Source organism: Hypanus sabinus, chromosome 23 (assembly GCF_030144855.1).
Source record: "Hypanus sabinus isolate sHypSab1 chromosome 23, sHypSab1.hap1, whole genome shotgun sequence".
Taxonomy (NCBI): domain Eukaryota; kingdom Metazoa; phylum Chordata; class Chondrichthyes; order Myliobatiformes; family Dasyatidae; genus Hypanus; species Hypanus sabinus.
This window is the reverse complement of record NC_082728.1, coordinates 32,822,038-32,839,084: the sequence shown is the minus strand read 5'-3', so window position 1 is coordinate 32,839,084 and position 17,047 is coordinate 32,822,038. Positions and strand designations below refer to the sequence as shown.

Below are 17,047 nucleotides of genomic sequence, written 5' to 3'. Positions count from 1 at the left end.
GTGGAGCCATTGAATCATGGCTCATTGGACCAGATGGACTACTCCTGCTCCTATTTCTTATGCTCTTATATATGACGTCCCTATTCTTAACTTCCAAAGAAACAACAAATCACGCAAACAGCAAAAAACAAGCAAATAACACACAGAATATTAATAATCAAACCACAGAGTCCCAAAATGGTCCAGGAGTGACCACTATGTCATAAGGACATAGGAACATAAGAAATAGGAGCAGGAGTAGGCCATCTGGCCCATCGAGCCTGCTCCACCATTCAATAAGATGCACAGTATAGTATAGACACAAGAGATCCATCAGATGGTGGAAATTTTGAGCAACATGCATAATATGCTGGAGGAACTCAGCAAGTCAAGCAGCATCTATAGAGGGACATAAATAGTCAACGTTTTGGGCAAAGACCGTTCATCAGGACTCCTGATATAGTGTCTTTTAAATTGAAACATCAACAGTTTATTTCCCTCCATAGATGCTGCCTGACTTGCTGAGTTCTTCCAGCATTTGTCTTTGTTACTTTTAACTATCTTCATCTTTTAACATATTTAAGTGACTCTAACTTCCCCTACAACAAAAATTAACACCCTTACATACAAAAACATTTTACAGCAGCAGACTAATTGTTTTTGCAAATATGCAGGTTTGCAACAGACTTTTCATGAAGACAAAAAAGGAAAGATAAAGGAGGGAATTCAAGAACTACTGAGGCAATTAAAAGTGGAGTGTGTAATAATCTGGAATTGGAGAATCTTAAAAGGTCATTGTACTGAAGGATTTATAGAATTTAAGTAAGTCCAGACTGAGTAGAGATTTTAAAATATGTTGGCAGTATTTGAGACAAAGACATGTTTGCCTATTAGGTGGCATTAGGAATATCAACCAAGAAACACAGTGTAAAAGTAATAAAGTTGGAAATTTCAACACGTGGTTTAAGCAGACCAGAAGCAGGCATGGCAAAGGAGGTGAAGGTAATGATGCAGTTAACATTTGATCTGCAACATGCAGAATTAAATGTGATGCAAGGCTATGAACAATCTGGTTCAAAATGTCATGAAAACAAAACTCATTTTTAAGTTATTTAATCTGTTCATTTCTGTAGTGATAGTTTGCATATGTATGCATCGACTATTGTTAAATAATAATTTTCCTAACATTAGTGGATTTCAAAGAAATTAACATATTGTCTGAAATTCTGTTGTTCCATGAAGTGGAGTAAAACTCCAAAATGTTATGCCTTTTCGATAAGCTTTTTTATTCGCCATGTAGCAAAACTGAATTTGTGCTTGCAATCTGTATTAATGATCAATAGGAATGACTATCAGTAAATTCATTTTGATATTCATACCCACTCAGAGAATGATAGCAATATTTTGTAACCGGCATTACATGAATTTATTAGAGGAATGTACAAGAGAAACATCAGATCAGATCTATGGAAAGAAGGATTGAATTTCCATAAGCTAAGTGCCTAGACTTTTTTTTAGCAATAGTATCTTATGCATCTTAAGCATATACATGTTCACAATTTCAGAAAGGAATGGTAGATACTGTTGAATGAAACTGATCTGTAAATAAAACTACAAACACTAAAGACATAAAACATAGAATGTATAACAAGTAAACAGGTCAAACAGTTGACATGCTGGTAAAGATTTTAGCAATAAGTTCTGCATTTATTCCCATCAAAAACTACAGGTAACATATTCTCTATTTGTTTTAAATCTATGGATAAAGGGGATCCAAATCTAATTTATTTCCAATCATTTGCCTCCTGTTACCGACACTAAAGTCAAGTCGAAGTTGATTTTATTGTCATCAATATCCATAGTAGTAGTGCAATCACTTGAGTTGAATATGATGTTCTCTAAGGGGTTGCCTATTGTTGGGTCATCAGATGGCTGTAGAGGCTGATAAAGGAACCACATATTCTGGTGCAATGTGGGCAAAAATAAATGGTGGCTGTGGTTTGTGGTTAGGTATTTTGGCTGCTCATTCTCTCTTTTCACAGCTGCCACTTGTTCTCTGTGGCACCACAGAAACTGTTCTCATGTACACTGCTCCCTCTTGAACAAATTTCCAGATGGAGGCACAACCCTCCCAGCTATCGAGGACATCTTCAAAAGGCGGTTATTTGAGAAGGTGGCATCCATCATTCACCATCAGGGCATGTCATTTTCTCCTCATGAACATCAGGGAGGAGCTACAGATCTCTGAAGACCTATAACAAGGTAGTCACCTTCCTGTTCTGCATATATGTGTAGAAGCCTTGGGGTTTTTCTTAATCCTATTCATCAAGGCTTTCTCACATCCCTTTTTAACTCTCTTATTTTTATTATGTTCTTTTCTTGTTACCTTGTAACTCTCAAGACTCTTGTCTGAATAAAGGGTGTCCAAATCTGATCGTTGCTTGCTAAAATTCTTGACTAGGTGCTCCACCTCTCATGTCAATTATAGTTCCTTCTCCCTTCCAATCTTTCCCTGTCTCAACAAGAGAACTAATCCAGAACCCCATGCAATTAATACCTAAGCAAGCTCCATATTTCCAATATAAATTTCCCAGAGTACATCTGTTCCCAATTACTGCTCTCAAAAATTTACCAGCTTTACATTAAATACTAAGCCCTCTGTTCTTTGACCTGCTTTGATCGTCATCTCTCCAGTGATTGATCCAGACGAGGTGCTGATCAGAATATAATCTGCCGATGAACTCATGGGGTCAAGCAGCTTCACTCACTGACTTCCTCCAGAGGTTTGTTTTTGCTTAAGATTCCAACACTTGCTATGTCTTAAATCTCTGATGTTCTGATCAGTGTTGACAGTAGAGCACTTGGAATTATTGCAAGGATCTCTGCGGGAGGTCATCTGATGTAAATGCCACATTTGGCTTTTCATCCTGGGTGCTGATATTAACTCAGACCCTATTGACGAAGTAACAAGGATGACAAGATCACTTACAAGAATGGAGATGTCTGCAAAAAGTGTTGGATACAACTTAATCCATCACAGGCTAAGCTCTCCCCACCACTGAGCACATCGACAAGTAGCACTGCCACAAAAAAGTCGCAGCCATCATTAATCATCTGCACTGTCCAGCCTATGCTCACTTCTTTATGTTGACAGTGGGAAGGTGGTACAAGAGCTATAGGTCCAGCAGCAACAGGTTCAGGAATAGGGATTACCCTACAACCATCAGGCTCCTGAATCTGTGTGGATGACTTCTCTCAACCTATGGGCACACTTTCAAGAACTCTCCAATTCCTGTTCTCAGTATTATTTATTCACTATATCTTTTTTATTTTTGCCATTTGTCTTCCTTTGTACATTCATTATTTGTAAATCTTTGTGTAGTTTTTCACTGATTCTATTATATAGCAGTTTTTGTTTTAAAGTAAATGCCTTCAAGAAAATGAATCTCAAGGCAGTATATGGTGACATAAAGTAATTTGATAATAAATTTATTTTGAAACGAACTATTTTTTAAAAATTATTTTAAAGTAAATTTTTGATCTCCTTTTAGGAGTCCTCACCAACAAACACATGAACCAGTGCGAATACAGGAAAAGCTTACAAAAAATAACTGGCTGGATGTTCCTCCAGTGTGCTCTCGTAGTCAGTTAGATCACAGATGAATTTATGACATCCCAATGTCTTCCACAACACAGCCTTGACTGATGCATTTCATTTCCTGTGATCTACATGGAGCATAGAAACAAAGAACATGACAGCACAGAAACAGGCCCTTGAGTCCATCTAGTCCATGCTGAACTATTAGTCTCCCTAGTCCCATTGACCTACAGTCCTCCATACGCCTTCCATCCATGTACTTATCCAAATTTATGTAAAATGGTGTAATCAATGCCCCATCCATCACTTGCATTGGCAGCTCACTCCACAATCTCACCACCCTCTGAGTGAAGCGGCTCCCTCTCATGTTCCCCTTAAACCTTTCACCCTTAGCCCATTTTCTTTAGTTCCCATCTCACCCAACCTCAGTTGAAAAAGCCTGCTTGCATTTACCCTAGCTATACTCCTCATAATTTTGTACACCTCTATCAAATCTCCTCTCAACCTTCTGTGTTCTAAGGAATAACATCCTAACCTATTCAACCTTTCCATATAACCCAGATCCTCAAGTCCCCGTAACATCTATGTAAATTTTCTCTGTACTCTTTCAGCCTTATTTACAGCATTCCTTTGGGTAGGTGACCAAATCAACACACATTACACCAAATTAGGTGTCACCAACATCTTATACAATTTCAACATTACATCTCAACTCCTGCACTAATACGTTGATTTATGAAGGGCAACATTCCAAAATCTTTATGACCTTATCAACCTTTGAAAAGGAATTCAAGGAATTATGAATCTATATTCCCAAATCTCACTGTTTTATTATACTCCTCACTGTCCTACCACCCACTGTGTAAGACCAACACTGCTTGAACTTCCCAAACTTCAACACCTCACACTTGTCTGCATTAAATTCCATCTGCCGTTTTGCAACTCACTTTTCCAGCTGGTCCTGGTCCCACTCCAAACTTTGATGGTATTCCTTGCTTTCCACTACACCTGCAATTTTGGTGTCATCGTAACTTTTATGATCCAATTTGCCACAGTATCATTCAGTTCATTGATATAGATGACAAACAACAAAGGACCCAGCTCCAGTCCACTGGTCACAGGCCTCGAGTCAGAGGTAACCATCTACCACCACTCTCTGACTTCTCCTCCGAAGACAATGTTGAATCCAATTTACTGCCTCATCTTGAACGGCAAGTGATTCAACCTTCTTGACCAACCTCCCATGTAGGACCTTGTCAAAGGCTTTGCTAAAGTCCATGCAGCCAACATCCACTGCTTTGCCTTCATCAACCTTCCTGGTAACTTCCTCAAAAAAACTCTTTAAGTAAGATTGGTTAGACATGACCTGCCATGCACAAAGCCATGCTGACTATCCCTAATCGGTCCTTGTCTATCCAAATAGTTATATTGAGGGTATCCGTCAGAATACCTTCCAATAACTTTCCTACTACTGACATAAGGTTCGCCAGCCTCCAATTTCCTATCTTATTCTTAGAGATTTTCTTAAACAACAGAATAATATCAGCTATTATCCAATCCTATGGCCCCTCACCTGACACTAAGGATGTTTAAATATCTCAGCTACGGCCCTTGAAATTTCTGCACTGGCCTGCCTTGTCAGGCCCTGGGGATTCATCCACCTTAATTTGCCTCATGACACCTCCTCCTCTGTTATCTGTATAGAGTGCATAGCCTCACAGCTGCATTGATGAACTTATATAGACCTTGTGTCCCTCTCCTGAGTAAATACAGACACAAAAACCCCATTTACATTCTCCCACATCTCTTTCAGCTCCATACATAGATTACCACTCTAATCTTCCAGAAGACCAATGTTGTTCCTTGCGATCCTTTTGCCCTTAATATATCTATAGTCACCCTCAGGATTCTCCTTCACCTTGTATGCTGTAATGGTTCTGGTTGGCTGTTCCCTTTTAACACTTCTTTCTCCCTGATCATGCCCCAATTTCAGTCAATTGCTGCTAGTTACCCAATAATCATACACCTGGCTTTCATCAGAGACTGGTCAATAAATACAAGGAGGACTCTATCACAGGTTGCTAGTTTGTTGGATACTTTCTTCCCTTTTCTGATTAGAACCGGTAGTTCTAATTTCTGCTAGTTTCTGGAGAGTCCATGTGAATCCCGTCTCCTTGTCAAGATTCCTCTGGTTTCCTGCTCTATGTTCAGGTACATGCCAGCCTCCCCAACTGAGTCGGCATATCTGTGTCCTGCACTTGGGTTCTCCTCCGTTGGCCCCGTGTAACAGAACGAACTAGCCAGAATGAACCCAGTGGACACGGACCCGGTGAAACAAGCCCTCGTTAGCCAGGGCTCCCTACTGGGTATACATGATCAACTACTCAGAGAAGTCCTGAAAGATCTTCATGCCCTACCCATGGATGTAAAGAAGGTCTGTGAACAGCTTGTCCGGGTATCCGCTCCCCTTACTCTGTCCTTTCCAAGAACCCAGTCTGACCAAACCGCACAGCCTAGGATGGGTACAGCCCTTGGCTCGGCAACCCAATCACCTCGAGAGCCTTGCATACCTGAACCAGAACCCGACGCTGGGGACCTAGGGAAGTGCTGGGCTTTCTTACTGCAGTGCTCTCTGGTTTTTGAGCAACAGCCACGTACATACAGTTCGGACAGATCAAAATTGCGTACATCATGGGGCTGTTACGAAGGGATGCCTTATCATGGGCCACCGCGATCTGAGACAACCAGCCAGAGGTCTGTTCCTCCTTCTCCACCTTCATCTCGGAGATGAGGAAAGTTTTGGAACATCCCATTCGCGGGAAGGGCGCCACTAGGCGCCTTCTGACTCTCGGTCAGGGCTCGCGAAGCGTAGCGAAATACTCTGTAGAGTTCCGAACATTAGCGGCCGACTCTGGGTGGAATGACGAAGCACTACATGAAGTGTTTCGACGGGGTCTCACTGATAAAAGATGAATTAGTGGCCAGGGATGACGCGAACAGCCTGGACTCTGGTCTCTCTAGCCACCAGGGTAGATAATCGACTGCGAGAACATCTGAGAGAAAAGACCAGTCACCCCGCTCCGCGGGTCATCCTACAGCCCACCTTAACATCTTCAGCCAGCCTCTCTTCCCCGTCCTCTCCTAGTGTAGCCCCCACTCCAACTGTTCTGGTGAATCTCCCTTCGGTTCCCCAAGCCTGGATGCAGATCCAAGCTACTGTAACCTACAATCGACAGTCCTTGTCCTTGTCTACCTTGATAGATTCCAGTACTGAGTGGAATCTGTTGGATGAAGACATAGCTGCCCAGGCCGGAATCCCTGGGGAGCCGTTGTCTACCCCTCTGGAAGGGCGGGTACTGGCTCGAGTCACTCACCGTACTCCACCACTGTCTTTGATCCTCTCTGGGAATCATCGGGAGCAGGTACAATTTAACCTGATCTCCTCACCTCAAGCCCCGATAGTACTTAGACACCCCTGGTTACGCCGCCATAATCCTTGCATTGATCGGTCTACCGGGAGGATAGACAGCTGGAGCCCGTTTTGCCACGCCACCCGTCTGCAGTCGGCCCTATCCCCTAGGGCGGATACAGTGACCTCGCCCGTCTTTGAAACTCTCGACTCGTCCAGTGTTCCCACAGAATATCATGACCTGGGACAGGTATTCAGCAAGCAACGTGCTCTTTCCCTGCCTCCACACCGCCCGTATGACTGCGCTATCCACCTTCTTCCCAGGGCTTCGTTACCCACCAGTCACCTGTATAACTTGTCCCGGCCTGAGAAAGAAGCCATGGAGAAATATATTAGTGAGTCTCTGGTGGCGGGCATTATTCGACCCTCATCCTCCCCAGTGGGTGCTGGATTCTTTGTGGGGAAGAAGGATGGCTCTCTCCGTCCCTGCATCGGTTACCGAGGCCTAAATCATATCACCATTAAGAACAAGTACCCACTGCCCCTTATGTTCTGCGTTCGAGCCACTTCATGGAGCCGCCATCTTCTTGAAGTTGGATCTCCGAAACGCCTACCATTCGGTCTGGATAAGGGAGGGGGACGAGTGGAAGACGGCTTTCAATACCCCGTTAGGCCACTTCGAGTACTTAGTCATGCCTTTCGGCCTCACCAATACCCCCGCAGTTTTTCAAGCCTTGATTAACGATGTACTAAAAGACTTCCTTAACCGCTGTGTGTTTGTCTACCTGGATGACACCCGATCTTTTCCAACAGTCCCCAGCAACACGTCCATCAAGTCCTGCAGAGGCTGGGGAAGAATGAATTATTCATAAAGGCAGAGAAATGCGAATTCCACGTCCCCTCGGTCAGCTTCCTAGGGTATATAATCGAGAGTGGACCGGTGAGAAGATCCCGAGTAGATCCAGGCTGTGGCAGAGTGGCCCAAACCCACGGACCGCAAGCAATTCCAACGGTTCCTGGAGTTTGCGCACTTCTACCGCCGGTTCATCAGAAACTACAGTCAGGTGGCGGCCCCCTTACCCGATTTAACTCACCTGCTACCCCTTTCCTTTAGAACTCCGGGGCGGACTCCGCATTCGCCGAACTGAAGAGGCGTTTCACGTCTGCCCCTGTTCTGATTCAACCGAACCCCTCCTGTCAGTTCATTGTGGAGTTTGATGCCTCTGACTCCGGGGCGGGAGCGGTACTGTCCCAACATTCTGGCCCGGATCAGAGACTACATCCCCGTGCCGCCTTCTCTCGCCGACTGTCTCCCGCTGAACGAAACTACGACGTGGGGAACCGGGAGCTACTAGCGGTCAAACTGGCGTTGGAAGAGTGGAGGCATTGGTTGGAGGGGGGCAGAACACCCATTTATCGTCTGGACAGACCACAAGAACCATGAATATATCCAGACCGCCAAACACCTGAATTCCCGCCAGGCCCGTTGGGCATTATTTTTTGGCCGGTTCAGGTTCTCCCTCACCTATCGTCCGGGGTCCAAGAACGGGAAGCCCGATGCCCTCTCCCGCCAATACGTTGCCGAGGAGGATCTTCCCAATCCCGAGTCCATTCTTCCGGATTTCTGTGTAATGGCTGCCCTCACCTGGGAGATCGGGTCCAAAGTCAGGGGCCCAAAGGACGCATCCCTACCCAGGCACCGGACCTCGCAATCTCCTCTTTGTACCCGATGCTGTTCGATCACAGGTCCTACAGTGGGGGCACACTTCTCACTTCGCCTGCCATCCCGGAATCGATCGGACCCTGACCCTCCTGAAGAGGCATTTCTGGTGGCCCTCCATGGACCCTGACACCCGTTCCTATGTTTCCGCATGTTCCGTCTGCGCCCGTGGAAAAGCCTCCCATCGGCTACCTGCGGGATTACTCCGTTCCCTTCCTGTACCTGGTCGTCCCTGGTCCCACGTCGCTCTAGACTTCGTCACCGGTCTATCCCCTTCCCGCGGAAACACAACTGTCCTCACCGTAGTAGACCGATTCTCCAAGGCGGTGCATTTTGTGGCCCTCCCTAAGCTCCCACCCTCGCAAGAAATCGCAGATCTTCTAGTCCATCACATTTCCCGCTTCCACGGAATCCCCGCGGACATCCTCTCCGATCAGGGTCCCCAGTTCGTTTCGCAGGTATGCAGAGCCTTCTGTCGAGCCCCAGGAGCAACGGCCAGACTGTCATCCGGCTTCCACCCCCAGACAAACGGGCAGACGGAACGGGTCACCCAGGACCTGGAGGCAACATTACGCTGCGTAACAGCAAACCGCCCGTCAACCTGGAGCGACCCTGGATTGAGTACGCCCACAACTCTAACATTGGGAGGACCCCGTTCGAGTGCTCCCTTGGGTATCAACCGCTGCTGCTCCCCGGTCAGGTAGAAGAGATCGCGGTACCGTCGGTTCGGGACCATGTTGATCGGTGCCGGAAGGTTTGGGAGGAGACCCGCACGGCCCTACTCAGATCGACAAAAACGGCCGACCGACACCGGACTGCAGCACCAGAGTACCAACCGGGGCGGATGATGTGGCTTTCCGCCAAGGACATCCCGCTCAGATGCGCCCTAGTACCTAGGAAACCCACCCCCCACTTCCTGGGACCATTCAAGATCGAAAGGATTATCAACCACACAACGGTTCTCCTCACGCTGCACAAGTCCATGCGTATTTACCCAACCTTTCATGTGTCCCAGATAAAACCAGTCTTCGTCAGCACTTTGTGTCCCCCAGCTGAGACTCCTCCCCCTGCCCGGCTCATCGCCAACCATCCGGCATACACTGTCCGACGACTGCTAGATGTGTGCCGTCGGGGCAGTGGCCTCCAATACCTGGTGGACTGGGAGGGGTACGATCCTGAAGAACGTTCCTGGGTCCCCCGCTCCTTTATCCTAGACCCTTTCCTCATTCAGGACTTCCATCAGGACCATCCGGACAGGCCTGGAGGAATGCTGGGAGGCTCCCATGGGGGGAGGGGGGTATTGTCATGGTTCCCGTTGGCCGTTCCCCTTTAACACTTTTCTCCCTGATCATGCCCCAATTTCAGTCAATTGCTGCTAGTTACCCAATAATCATACACCTGGCTTTCATCAGAGACTGGAAATAAATACGAGGACGACTCTTTCACAGGTTGCTTGTTCGTTGGTTAATTCTTGTGTGATACTTTGTTCCCTGTTCCGTTTAGAACCGTTAGTTCCAAGTTCTGCTCTAGTTTCTAGAGAGTCCCTGTGAATCCTGTCTCCTTGTCAAGATCGCTCTGGTTTCCTCCTCTACGTTCTGGTCTATGCCAGCCTCCCCAACTGAGTGGACATGTCGGTGTCCTGCACTTGGATTCTCCTCCGTCGTCCCCGTGTAACATATGTTAGAGCAATCTCATGTCATTTTTAGCCCTCCGATTTCCTCCTTGTGTTCTCCTACATTTCTTTTATTCCTCAAGTATCTCCCTTGTTCCTGCCTGCCTATGTCTGTTATGTACCTCCTTGTTTTTCTTTACCAGGGGCTCAGTATCTCAAGAAAATCAAGGTTCCCTAAAACTGTTATCCTTGCCTTTTATTCTGACAGGAACATACAAACTCTTTACTCTCAAAATTTCACTTTTGAAGGCCACTCACTTACCAAGTATACAATTTGTCAGAAAACAGCCTGTCCCTACCACACTTGCCAGATTCTTTCTGATACCGTCAAAATTGGTCTTTCTCCAGTTTGTAATCTCAACCCGATCCTTTTCCACTAATTACCTTGAAACTGATGTCACTATGAACACTAAATATGTGTCTCCCTGCACAAATTTCTGTCACCTGCACTGTTCACTCCCTAATAGCTGATGTAGTAACGCACAGTTGGGACTTTGATGTACCCATTAAATATGTGGAAAGTTTAAATTACCTATTATCACAACCTTGTTACTCGCAACTGTCTGCGACCTCTCTACAAACTCCTTCCTCGAAATCCCGCGGACTGTTGAGTGTTCTATAATAATGTCCCATTAATGTGGTCATACCATCTGTCTGAGCAGTTCCTGTGAAAGGAATATTGCGCTATTTCTGAGAGCAGAGACACATCTTTCTCCTGTTTAACTACAGGCGTTAGGACTGCTGAGCTGTGCTGGTCCGCACTGTGTGAAGTAGCTGGTGTAGCGGGGGTTACCCAAGCTCCCCAACCCAATAAGTGATTGCTGAGCCCTAATGCAATGTGATTAATAGGCTGCTGAGAACTTCATGTTTGATTAGATTACTTCATATTTAATAAGTTAGAAGTAGGTATGCTTCTTTGAAATTATTCTCATTTAATACTATTACAATAACTTATACTTTCGACAAGATAGATTATCAAGTCTCTGAGTGGCGGATTACAGATTGCGCCGAGGGTGATTTGTTTTTCTTTGCAAGAATTTATATCCTACTTTATGTACATCTTATCGCCCTATATCATTATTAAATGTAGATTCTAAGATTCTTACAAAAATTTTAGCTATTAGATTAGAAAAGTACTGTCTCAGATTATTTCAGAAGATCAAACTGGTTTTATGAGGAATCGGTATTCCTTTTTTAATGTTAGAAAATTGATTAATATAATTCATACTTCACCACCCACAATCCCAGAATGTGTTATTTCATTAGATGCTGAAAAAGCTTTTGATAGAGTTGAATGGATATATTTATTTAATACATTGAGAAATTTTAATTTTAGTTCTAATTTTACATCATGGATTAAATTAATATATCATAAACCTGTTGCTTCTGTTTTTACGAATAACCACAGATCCTCTTTTTTTCAATTATCTCGTGGTACGAGACAAGGTTGTCCCTTAAGTCCTTTATTATTTAATATTGTATTAGAACCTTTAGCTATTGCTATTCGTGAATCTCCTAATATTTTTGGTATTACCCGTAATGAGAAGTTATATAAATTATCTCTTTATGCTGATGATTTGCTGTTATATATTTCTGACCCTGATAGGTCTATTCCTGCTATTTTATCCTTGTTGGTTCAATTTGGTACTTTTTCTGGTTATAAACTAAATTTAGATAAGAGTGAATTATTTCCTTTAAATGCACAAACTTTATTGACTGATAGGATACCATTTAAAGTTGTTACTGATAACTTCACTTATCTAGGTATAAAAATTACCAAGAAATATAAAGATTTATTTAGACTGAATTTTTTACCTATGCTTCATCAAATTCATCAACTTACTACAAGATGGTCTCCCTTGTTTTTATCATTAATTGGTCGGATTAATGCTGTCAAAATGATGATTTTACCGAAATTTTTATATTTATTTCAAGCCCTACCAGTTTTTATTCCTAAATCTTTTTTTGATAACATTGATTCAAAAATTTCTTCATTTGTGTGGCAAAATAAAAACCCTAGGTTAAGTAAAAAGCAATTACAAAAATCAAAAAAAGATGGTGGTTTAGCTTTACCTAATTTTAGATTTTATTATTGGGCAAATAATATTCGTAATTTATTGTATTGGAAATTAGATTTGGATTCACCACTGTGCCCACAGTGGGTAAATTTGGAATGTAATGAGGTAAAGGGATATTCTCTATTCTCTGTTCTTGGTTCTTGTCTTCCTGCGGATTTAGTTAAATTTAATAAACAAATATTTAATCCTGTTATTAAACATACATTACGAATTTGGTTTCAATTTCGTAAGTTTTTTATTTTGAAAAACTTTGTTCTTGATAGCCCTATCTTATTTAATTTCTTTTTCAAACCCTCCTGGACAGATCAAGCTTTTAACATATGGAAAAGGAAAGGTATAAAATGTTTTCGTGATCTCTTTTTTGAAGATACTTTGATGTCATTTGATCAACTTTCTAATAAATTTGAATTACCTAAATCTAATTTTTTCAGATATTTACAAATTAGAAATTTTTTACATAAAGTTTTACCATCTTTTCCTAATTCAACTTTGATGGACACTACAGATTTGATCTTTACCTTAAATCCTTGTCAGAAGGGATTAGTAGCTTTTATTTATAATATGATTATGAAGATACAACCAGAAATATCAGTTAGAATTAAACAAGAATGGGAAAAAGAACTTCAATACAACATATCAACAGATAAATGGGAAAAAATTTTGCAAATGGTTAATTCTTCTTCTATATGTGCTAAACATGCTTTAATACAATTTAAAATTGTACATAGAGCTCATATGTCTAAAGATAAACTTGCTCGATTCTATTCTCATATTAACCCTCTATGTGACAGATGTCATTTAGCAGTGGCCTCATTGACCCATATGTTTTGGTCATGTCCCACTTTACATAATTATTGGAAGGATATATTTACTACTATTTCTTCAATGTGGAATATAGATTTACAACCTCATTTTATTACTGCAATTTTTGGCATACCAAATGAAGATGGTAATCAGTTTTCCCCCTCAATCAGACGAATGATTGCTTTTGTAACATTAATGGCCAGAAGGTCTATACTACAAAATTGGAAAGAAGTAAATCCTCCTACTACATTTCAATGGCTTTCTCAAACTATTTCTTATCTGAGTTTGGAAAAAATTAGAAGCACGATTTTTGACTCATCAATTAAATTTGAAGAAACTTGGAGACCGTTTATTCGACATTTTCATATGAATTAATTTGGCCTTCTCCAGACCTTTCTGCTTATTCATGTTCAGGTATGGAGTTCCGGAGTTCTTTGACACTATCTTATACTTGTAAACTGTTATTATTGCCTATGTTAGTTTAGTTTAGTGTTTTATTTTTTTTATATATATTTTTTTTCTCACATATTTTTTAAATTTTTTTTTTCTATTTTAATGGTTATTTTTGTTTTTTTTTCATATAATCATGTGGACTTGATTAAAGTATTTTCTTTTGTTGATGTTTAGTAGGATATTATTATCTTATTATCAATGTGATTTCAAGTCTATTGTATTTATAATTTACTTATTACTATGTTATTTTTTTTGTGTATATGTGAAAATCAATAAAAAGATTGAAAAAGAAAGAAAGAAGAATTTATAATTACAAATTGTTCCGGATTCTCTGGAGTGAAAGAGAAACTACCAGGGCGCTAGTTTAGCGAGTGGTACAGAAGAGTTGAAGCGGTCTTCCCCGCCCTGGTTTTAATGGGAATGTGAAGTCCCATCGGCATCAGTCAGAATGGATATTGTCTACGAGCATTAACAGCGTGAAGTCTGCAGGATTACGGGACACACCATCTCCTTGTTGACGGTTAGTGGTCATTTCTCTCTCGGCAACGCTTCGACAAAATAAACTGCTTGTTTCATGCACAAGAAAGTGTTAATGCTGAGCGCTTAAGCAACAAGCGAACTGCTGGAGGAACTTCGGGGGTCGGTTCGGAGGGGAAGGAATTGTCAACGTGTCAGATCGAGATTAACTTGTTGGACTTGGGACAGGGTTCATAACAGACTTAAATGAAGCGCGTAGCAGCTGCAATACACCTAATGGTGCTTGGTGCCCTCTCTGAAATCAGCCCTTTTGACAGCTTTTGGGACCCCTCTCCAGGTGACCCAGCGCTCGGGGGAACGGAGAGCGCAACAGAAAAGTGACGCTTTCTTTCTATTCTTTATCGCTACTCTGCGGAGCTTTTCTTTTCAGGCAAGATCCCGGCTGCTGTGTGTACTTTCAGTCCGGGTGTGTGATTTAAAGGGACTCCTCTCTCACGCCGCTTATCTAATTTTACCAAATTGTTTGTGTGTGAACAATAAGAAAGGCATAGGAACTTCAAGGAGAAACCTGCTCACTGAACTGGGAATGAAAGGACAAGAGGAATGCGAGGTAGAAATTAACGGTGGGGTGGCATCCACAGGTAGAACAAGAAGTTGAAAGCGAAACATTTTGTAAATTGAGGAAAATGGAAAGCTGTTGATGTTCGGAGGAATCTGATTATCCACAAATATGTCCCCATACAACCCTGACTTGCATTTAGAGGGCAATCTCAATAAATCCATAATAGAATAATAACCATAATAGAATCAATGAAAGACAGCACCAACTGAGAGTCAGCTGATGTGCAGAATACAACAAACCGTGCAAATACAAAATTAAGTGGGAAAGTGTGAATGGAACCAGAGGAAATAGCAGAGGTATTTAATGAATAACTTACTTCAGTATTCACTATGGAAAAGGATCTTAGTGATTGTAGTGATGACTTGCAGCAGACTGAAAAGCTTGAGCATGTAGATATTAAGAAAGAGGACGTGCTGGAGATTTTGGAAAGCATCAAGTTGGATAAGTCACCGGGACTGGATGAAATTTACCCCAGGCTACTTTGGGAGGCAAGGGAGGAGACTGCTGAGCATCTGGTGATGATCTTTGCATCAGCAATGGGGACGGGAGAGGTTCTGGAGGGTTGCAGATGTTGTTCAATTTTTTCAAGAAAGGGAGTAGAGATAGCCCAGGAAATTATAAACCAGTGATTCTTACCTCAGTGGTTGGTAAGTATTTGGAGACGATCCTGAGAGGCAGGATTTGTGAACATTTGGGAGGTATAATATAATTAGGAATACTCAACATGGCTTTGTCAAGGGCAGGTGGAGCCTTATGAGCCTGATTGAATTTTTTTGAGGATGTGACTAAACACACTGATGAAGGAAGAGCCGTAGATGTAGTGTATATGAATTTCAGCAAGACATTTCATAAGGTACCCCATGAAAGGCTAATGAGAAAGTAAGGAGGCATCGGATTGAAGGGGACATTGTTTTGTGGATCCAGAACTGGTTTGTCCACAGAAGGAAAACAGTGGTTGTAGACCAGTCATATTCTGCATGGAGGTCGGTCACCTGTGGAGAGCCTCGGGGATCTGTTCCGGGACGCCAACTCTTCATGATTTTTATAAATTACCTGGATGAGGAAGTGGAGTGATGGGTTAGTAAGTTTGCTGATGACACAAAGGTTGGAGGTGTTGTGGATAGTGTGGAAGGCTGTCAGAGGTTACAACAGGACACTGATAGGATGCAAAACTTGGCTGAGAAGTGGCAGATAGAGCTCAGCCCAGATAAGTGTGAAGTGGATCATTTTGGTAGATCAAATATGATGTCAGAATATAGTATTAATGGTAGGACTCTTGGTGTGTGGAGGATCAGGGGGATCTTGGGGTCCGAGTCCATAGGACGCTCAAAGAAGCTGCACATGTTAAATCTATGGTGAAGAAGGCGTATGGTGTATTGGCCTTCATCAATCGTGTAATTGAATTTAGTTGCCGAGAGGTAATGTTGCAGCTATATAGGACCCTGGTCAGACCCCACTTGGAGTACTGTGCTCAGTTCTGGTCGCCTCACTACAGGGAGGATATGGAAAACATAGAAATGGTACAGCGGAGATATACCAGGGTGTTGCCTGGATTGGGGAGCATGCCTTATGAGAAAAGGTTGAGTGAACTTGGCCTTTTCTCCTTGGAGTGATGGAGGATGAGAAGTGACCTGATACAGGTGTACAAGATAATGAGAGGCATTGATCATGTAAATACTCAAAGGCTTTTTCCCAGGGCTGAAATAGTTGTCACAAAGAGTACCCAGGTTTAAGGTGCTGGGGAGTAGGTACAGAGATGATGTCAGGGGTAAGTTTTTTTTACTCAGAGAATGGTGAGTGAGTGGAATGGGCTGCCAGCAATGGTGGTGGAAGTAGATACAATAGGGTCTTTTGAGAGACTTTTAGTTAAGTGCATGGAGCTGAGTAAAATAGAGGGCTGTAGGTAAGCTGAATAATTTCTAAAGTAGGGATATGTTCGGCACAACTTTGTGGGCGAAGGGCCTGTATTGTGCTGTAGGTTTTCTATGTTTCCGAATAATTAATAATATATAAATTAGCAATAAATATCAAGAACTTGAGATGAAGAGTCCTTGAAAGTGAGCCCATAGTTTGTTGGAAGGTTTCAGTGATGGAGCAAGTGAAGTTAAATTCAGGTATCCTCTTTGAGTCAAGAGCTTGATACAACAATGGTAATAACTGTTCCTGAACATGCTGCCATGAGCCCTAAGGCTCCTGTACCTCCTTCCTGAAGGCAGCAGTGAGAAGGGCGCATGA

General features: G+C 42.6%; 1 protein-coding gene across 5 annotated transcripts in view; it reads left to right on the top strand.

Moving 5' to 3' along the window:
• Positions 1-17,047, top strand: part of LOC132380102 (butyrophilin subfamily 1 member A1-like) — a 94,284-nt gene that overhangs the window by 61,620 nt on the left and 15,617 nt on the right. For 3 of the 5 annotated variants that reach the window (XM_059948677.1, XM_059948679.1, XM_059948675.1), the window contains exon 1: positions 14,104-14,233. The exons of 1 other annotated variant lie outside the window; for it this stretch is intronic. The gene's annotated coding sequence lies outside the window, so the exon portion shown is untranslated. Of the gene's footprint in view, positions 1-14,103; positions 14,234-14,449; positions 14,528-17,047 lie in introns of those variants that run through there. One more of the 5 variants, XM_059948676.1, reaches the window with a different exon arrangement.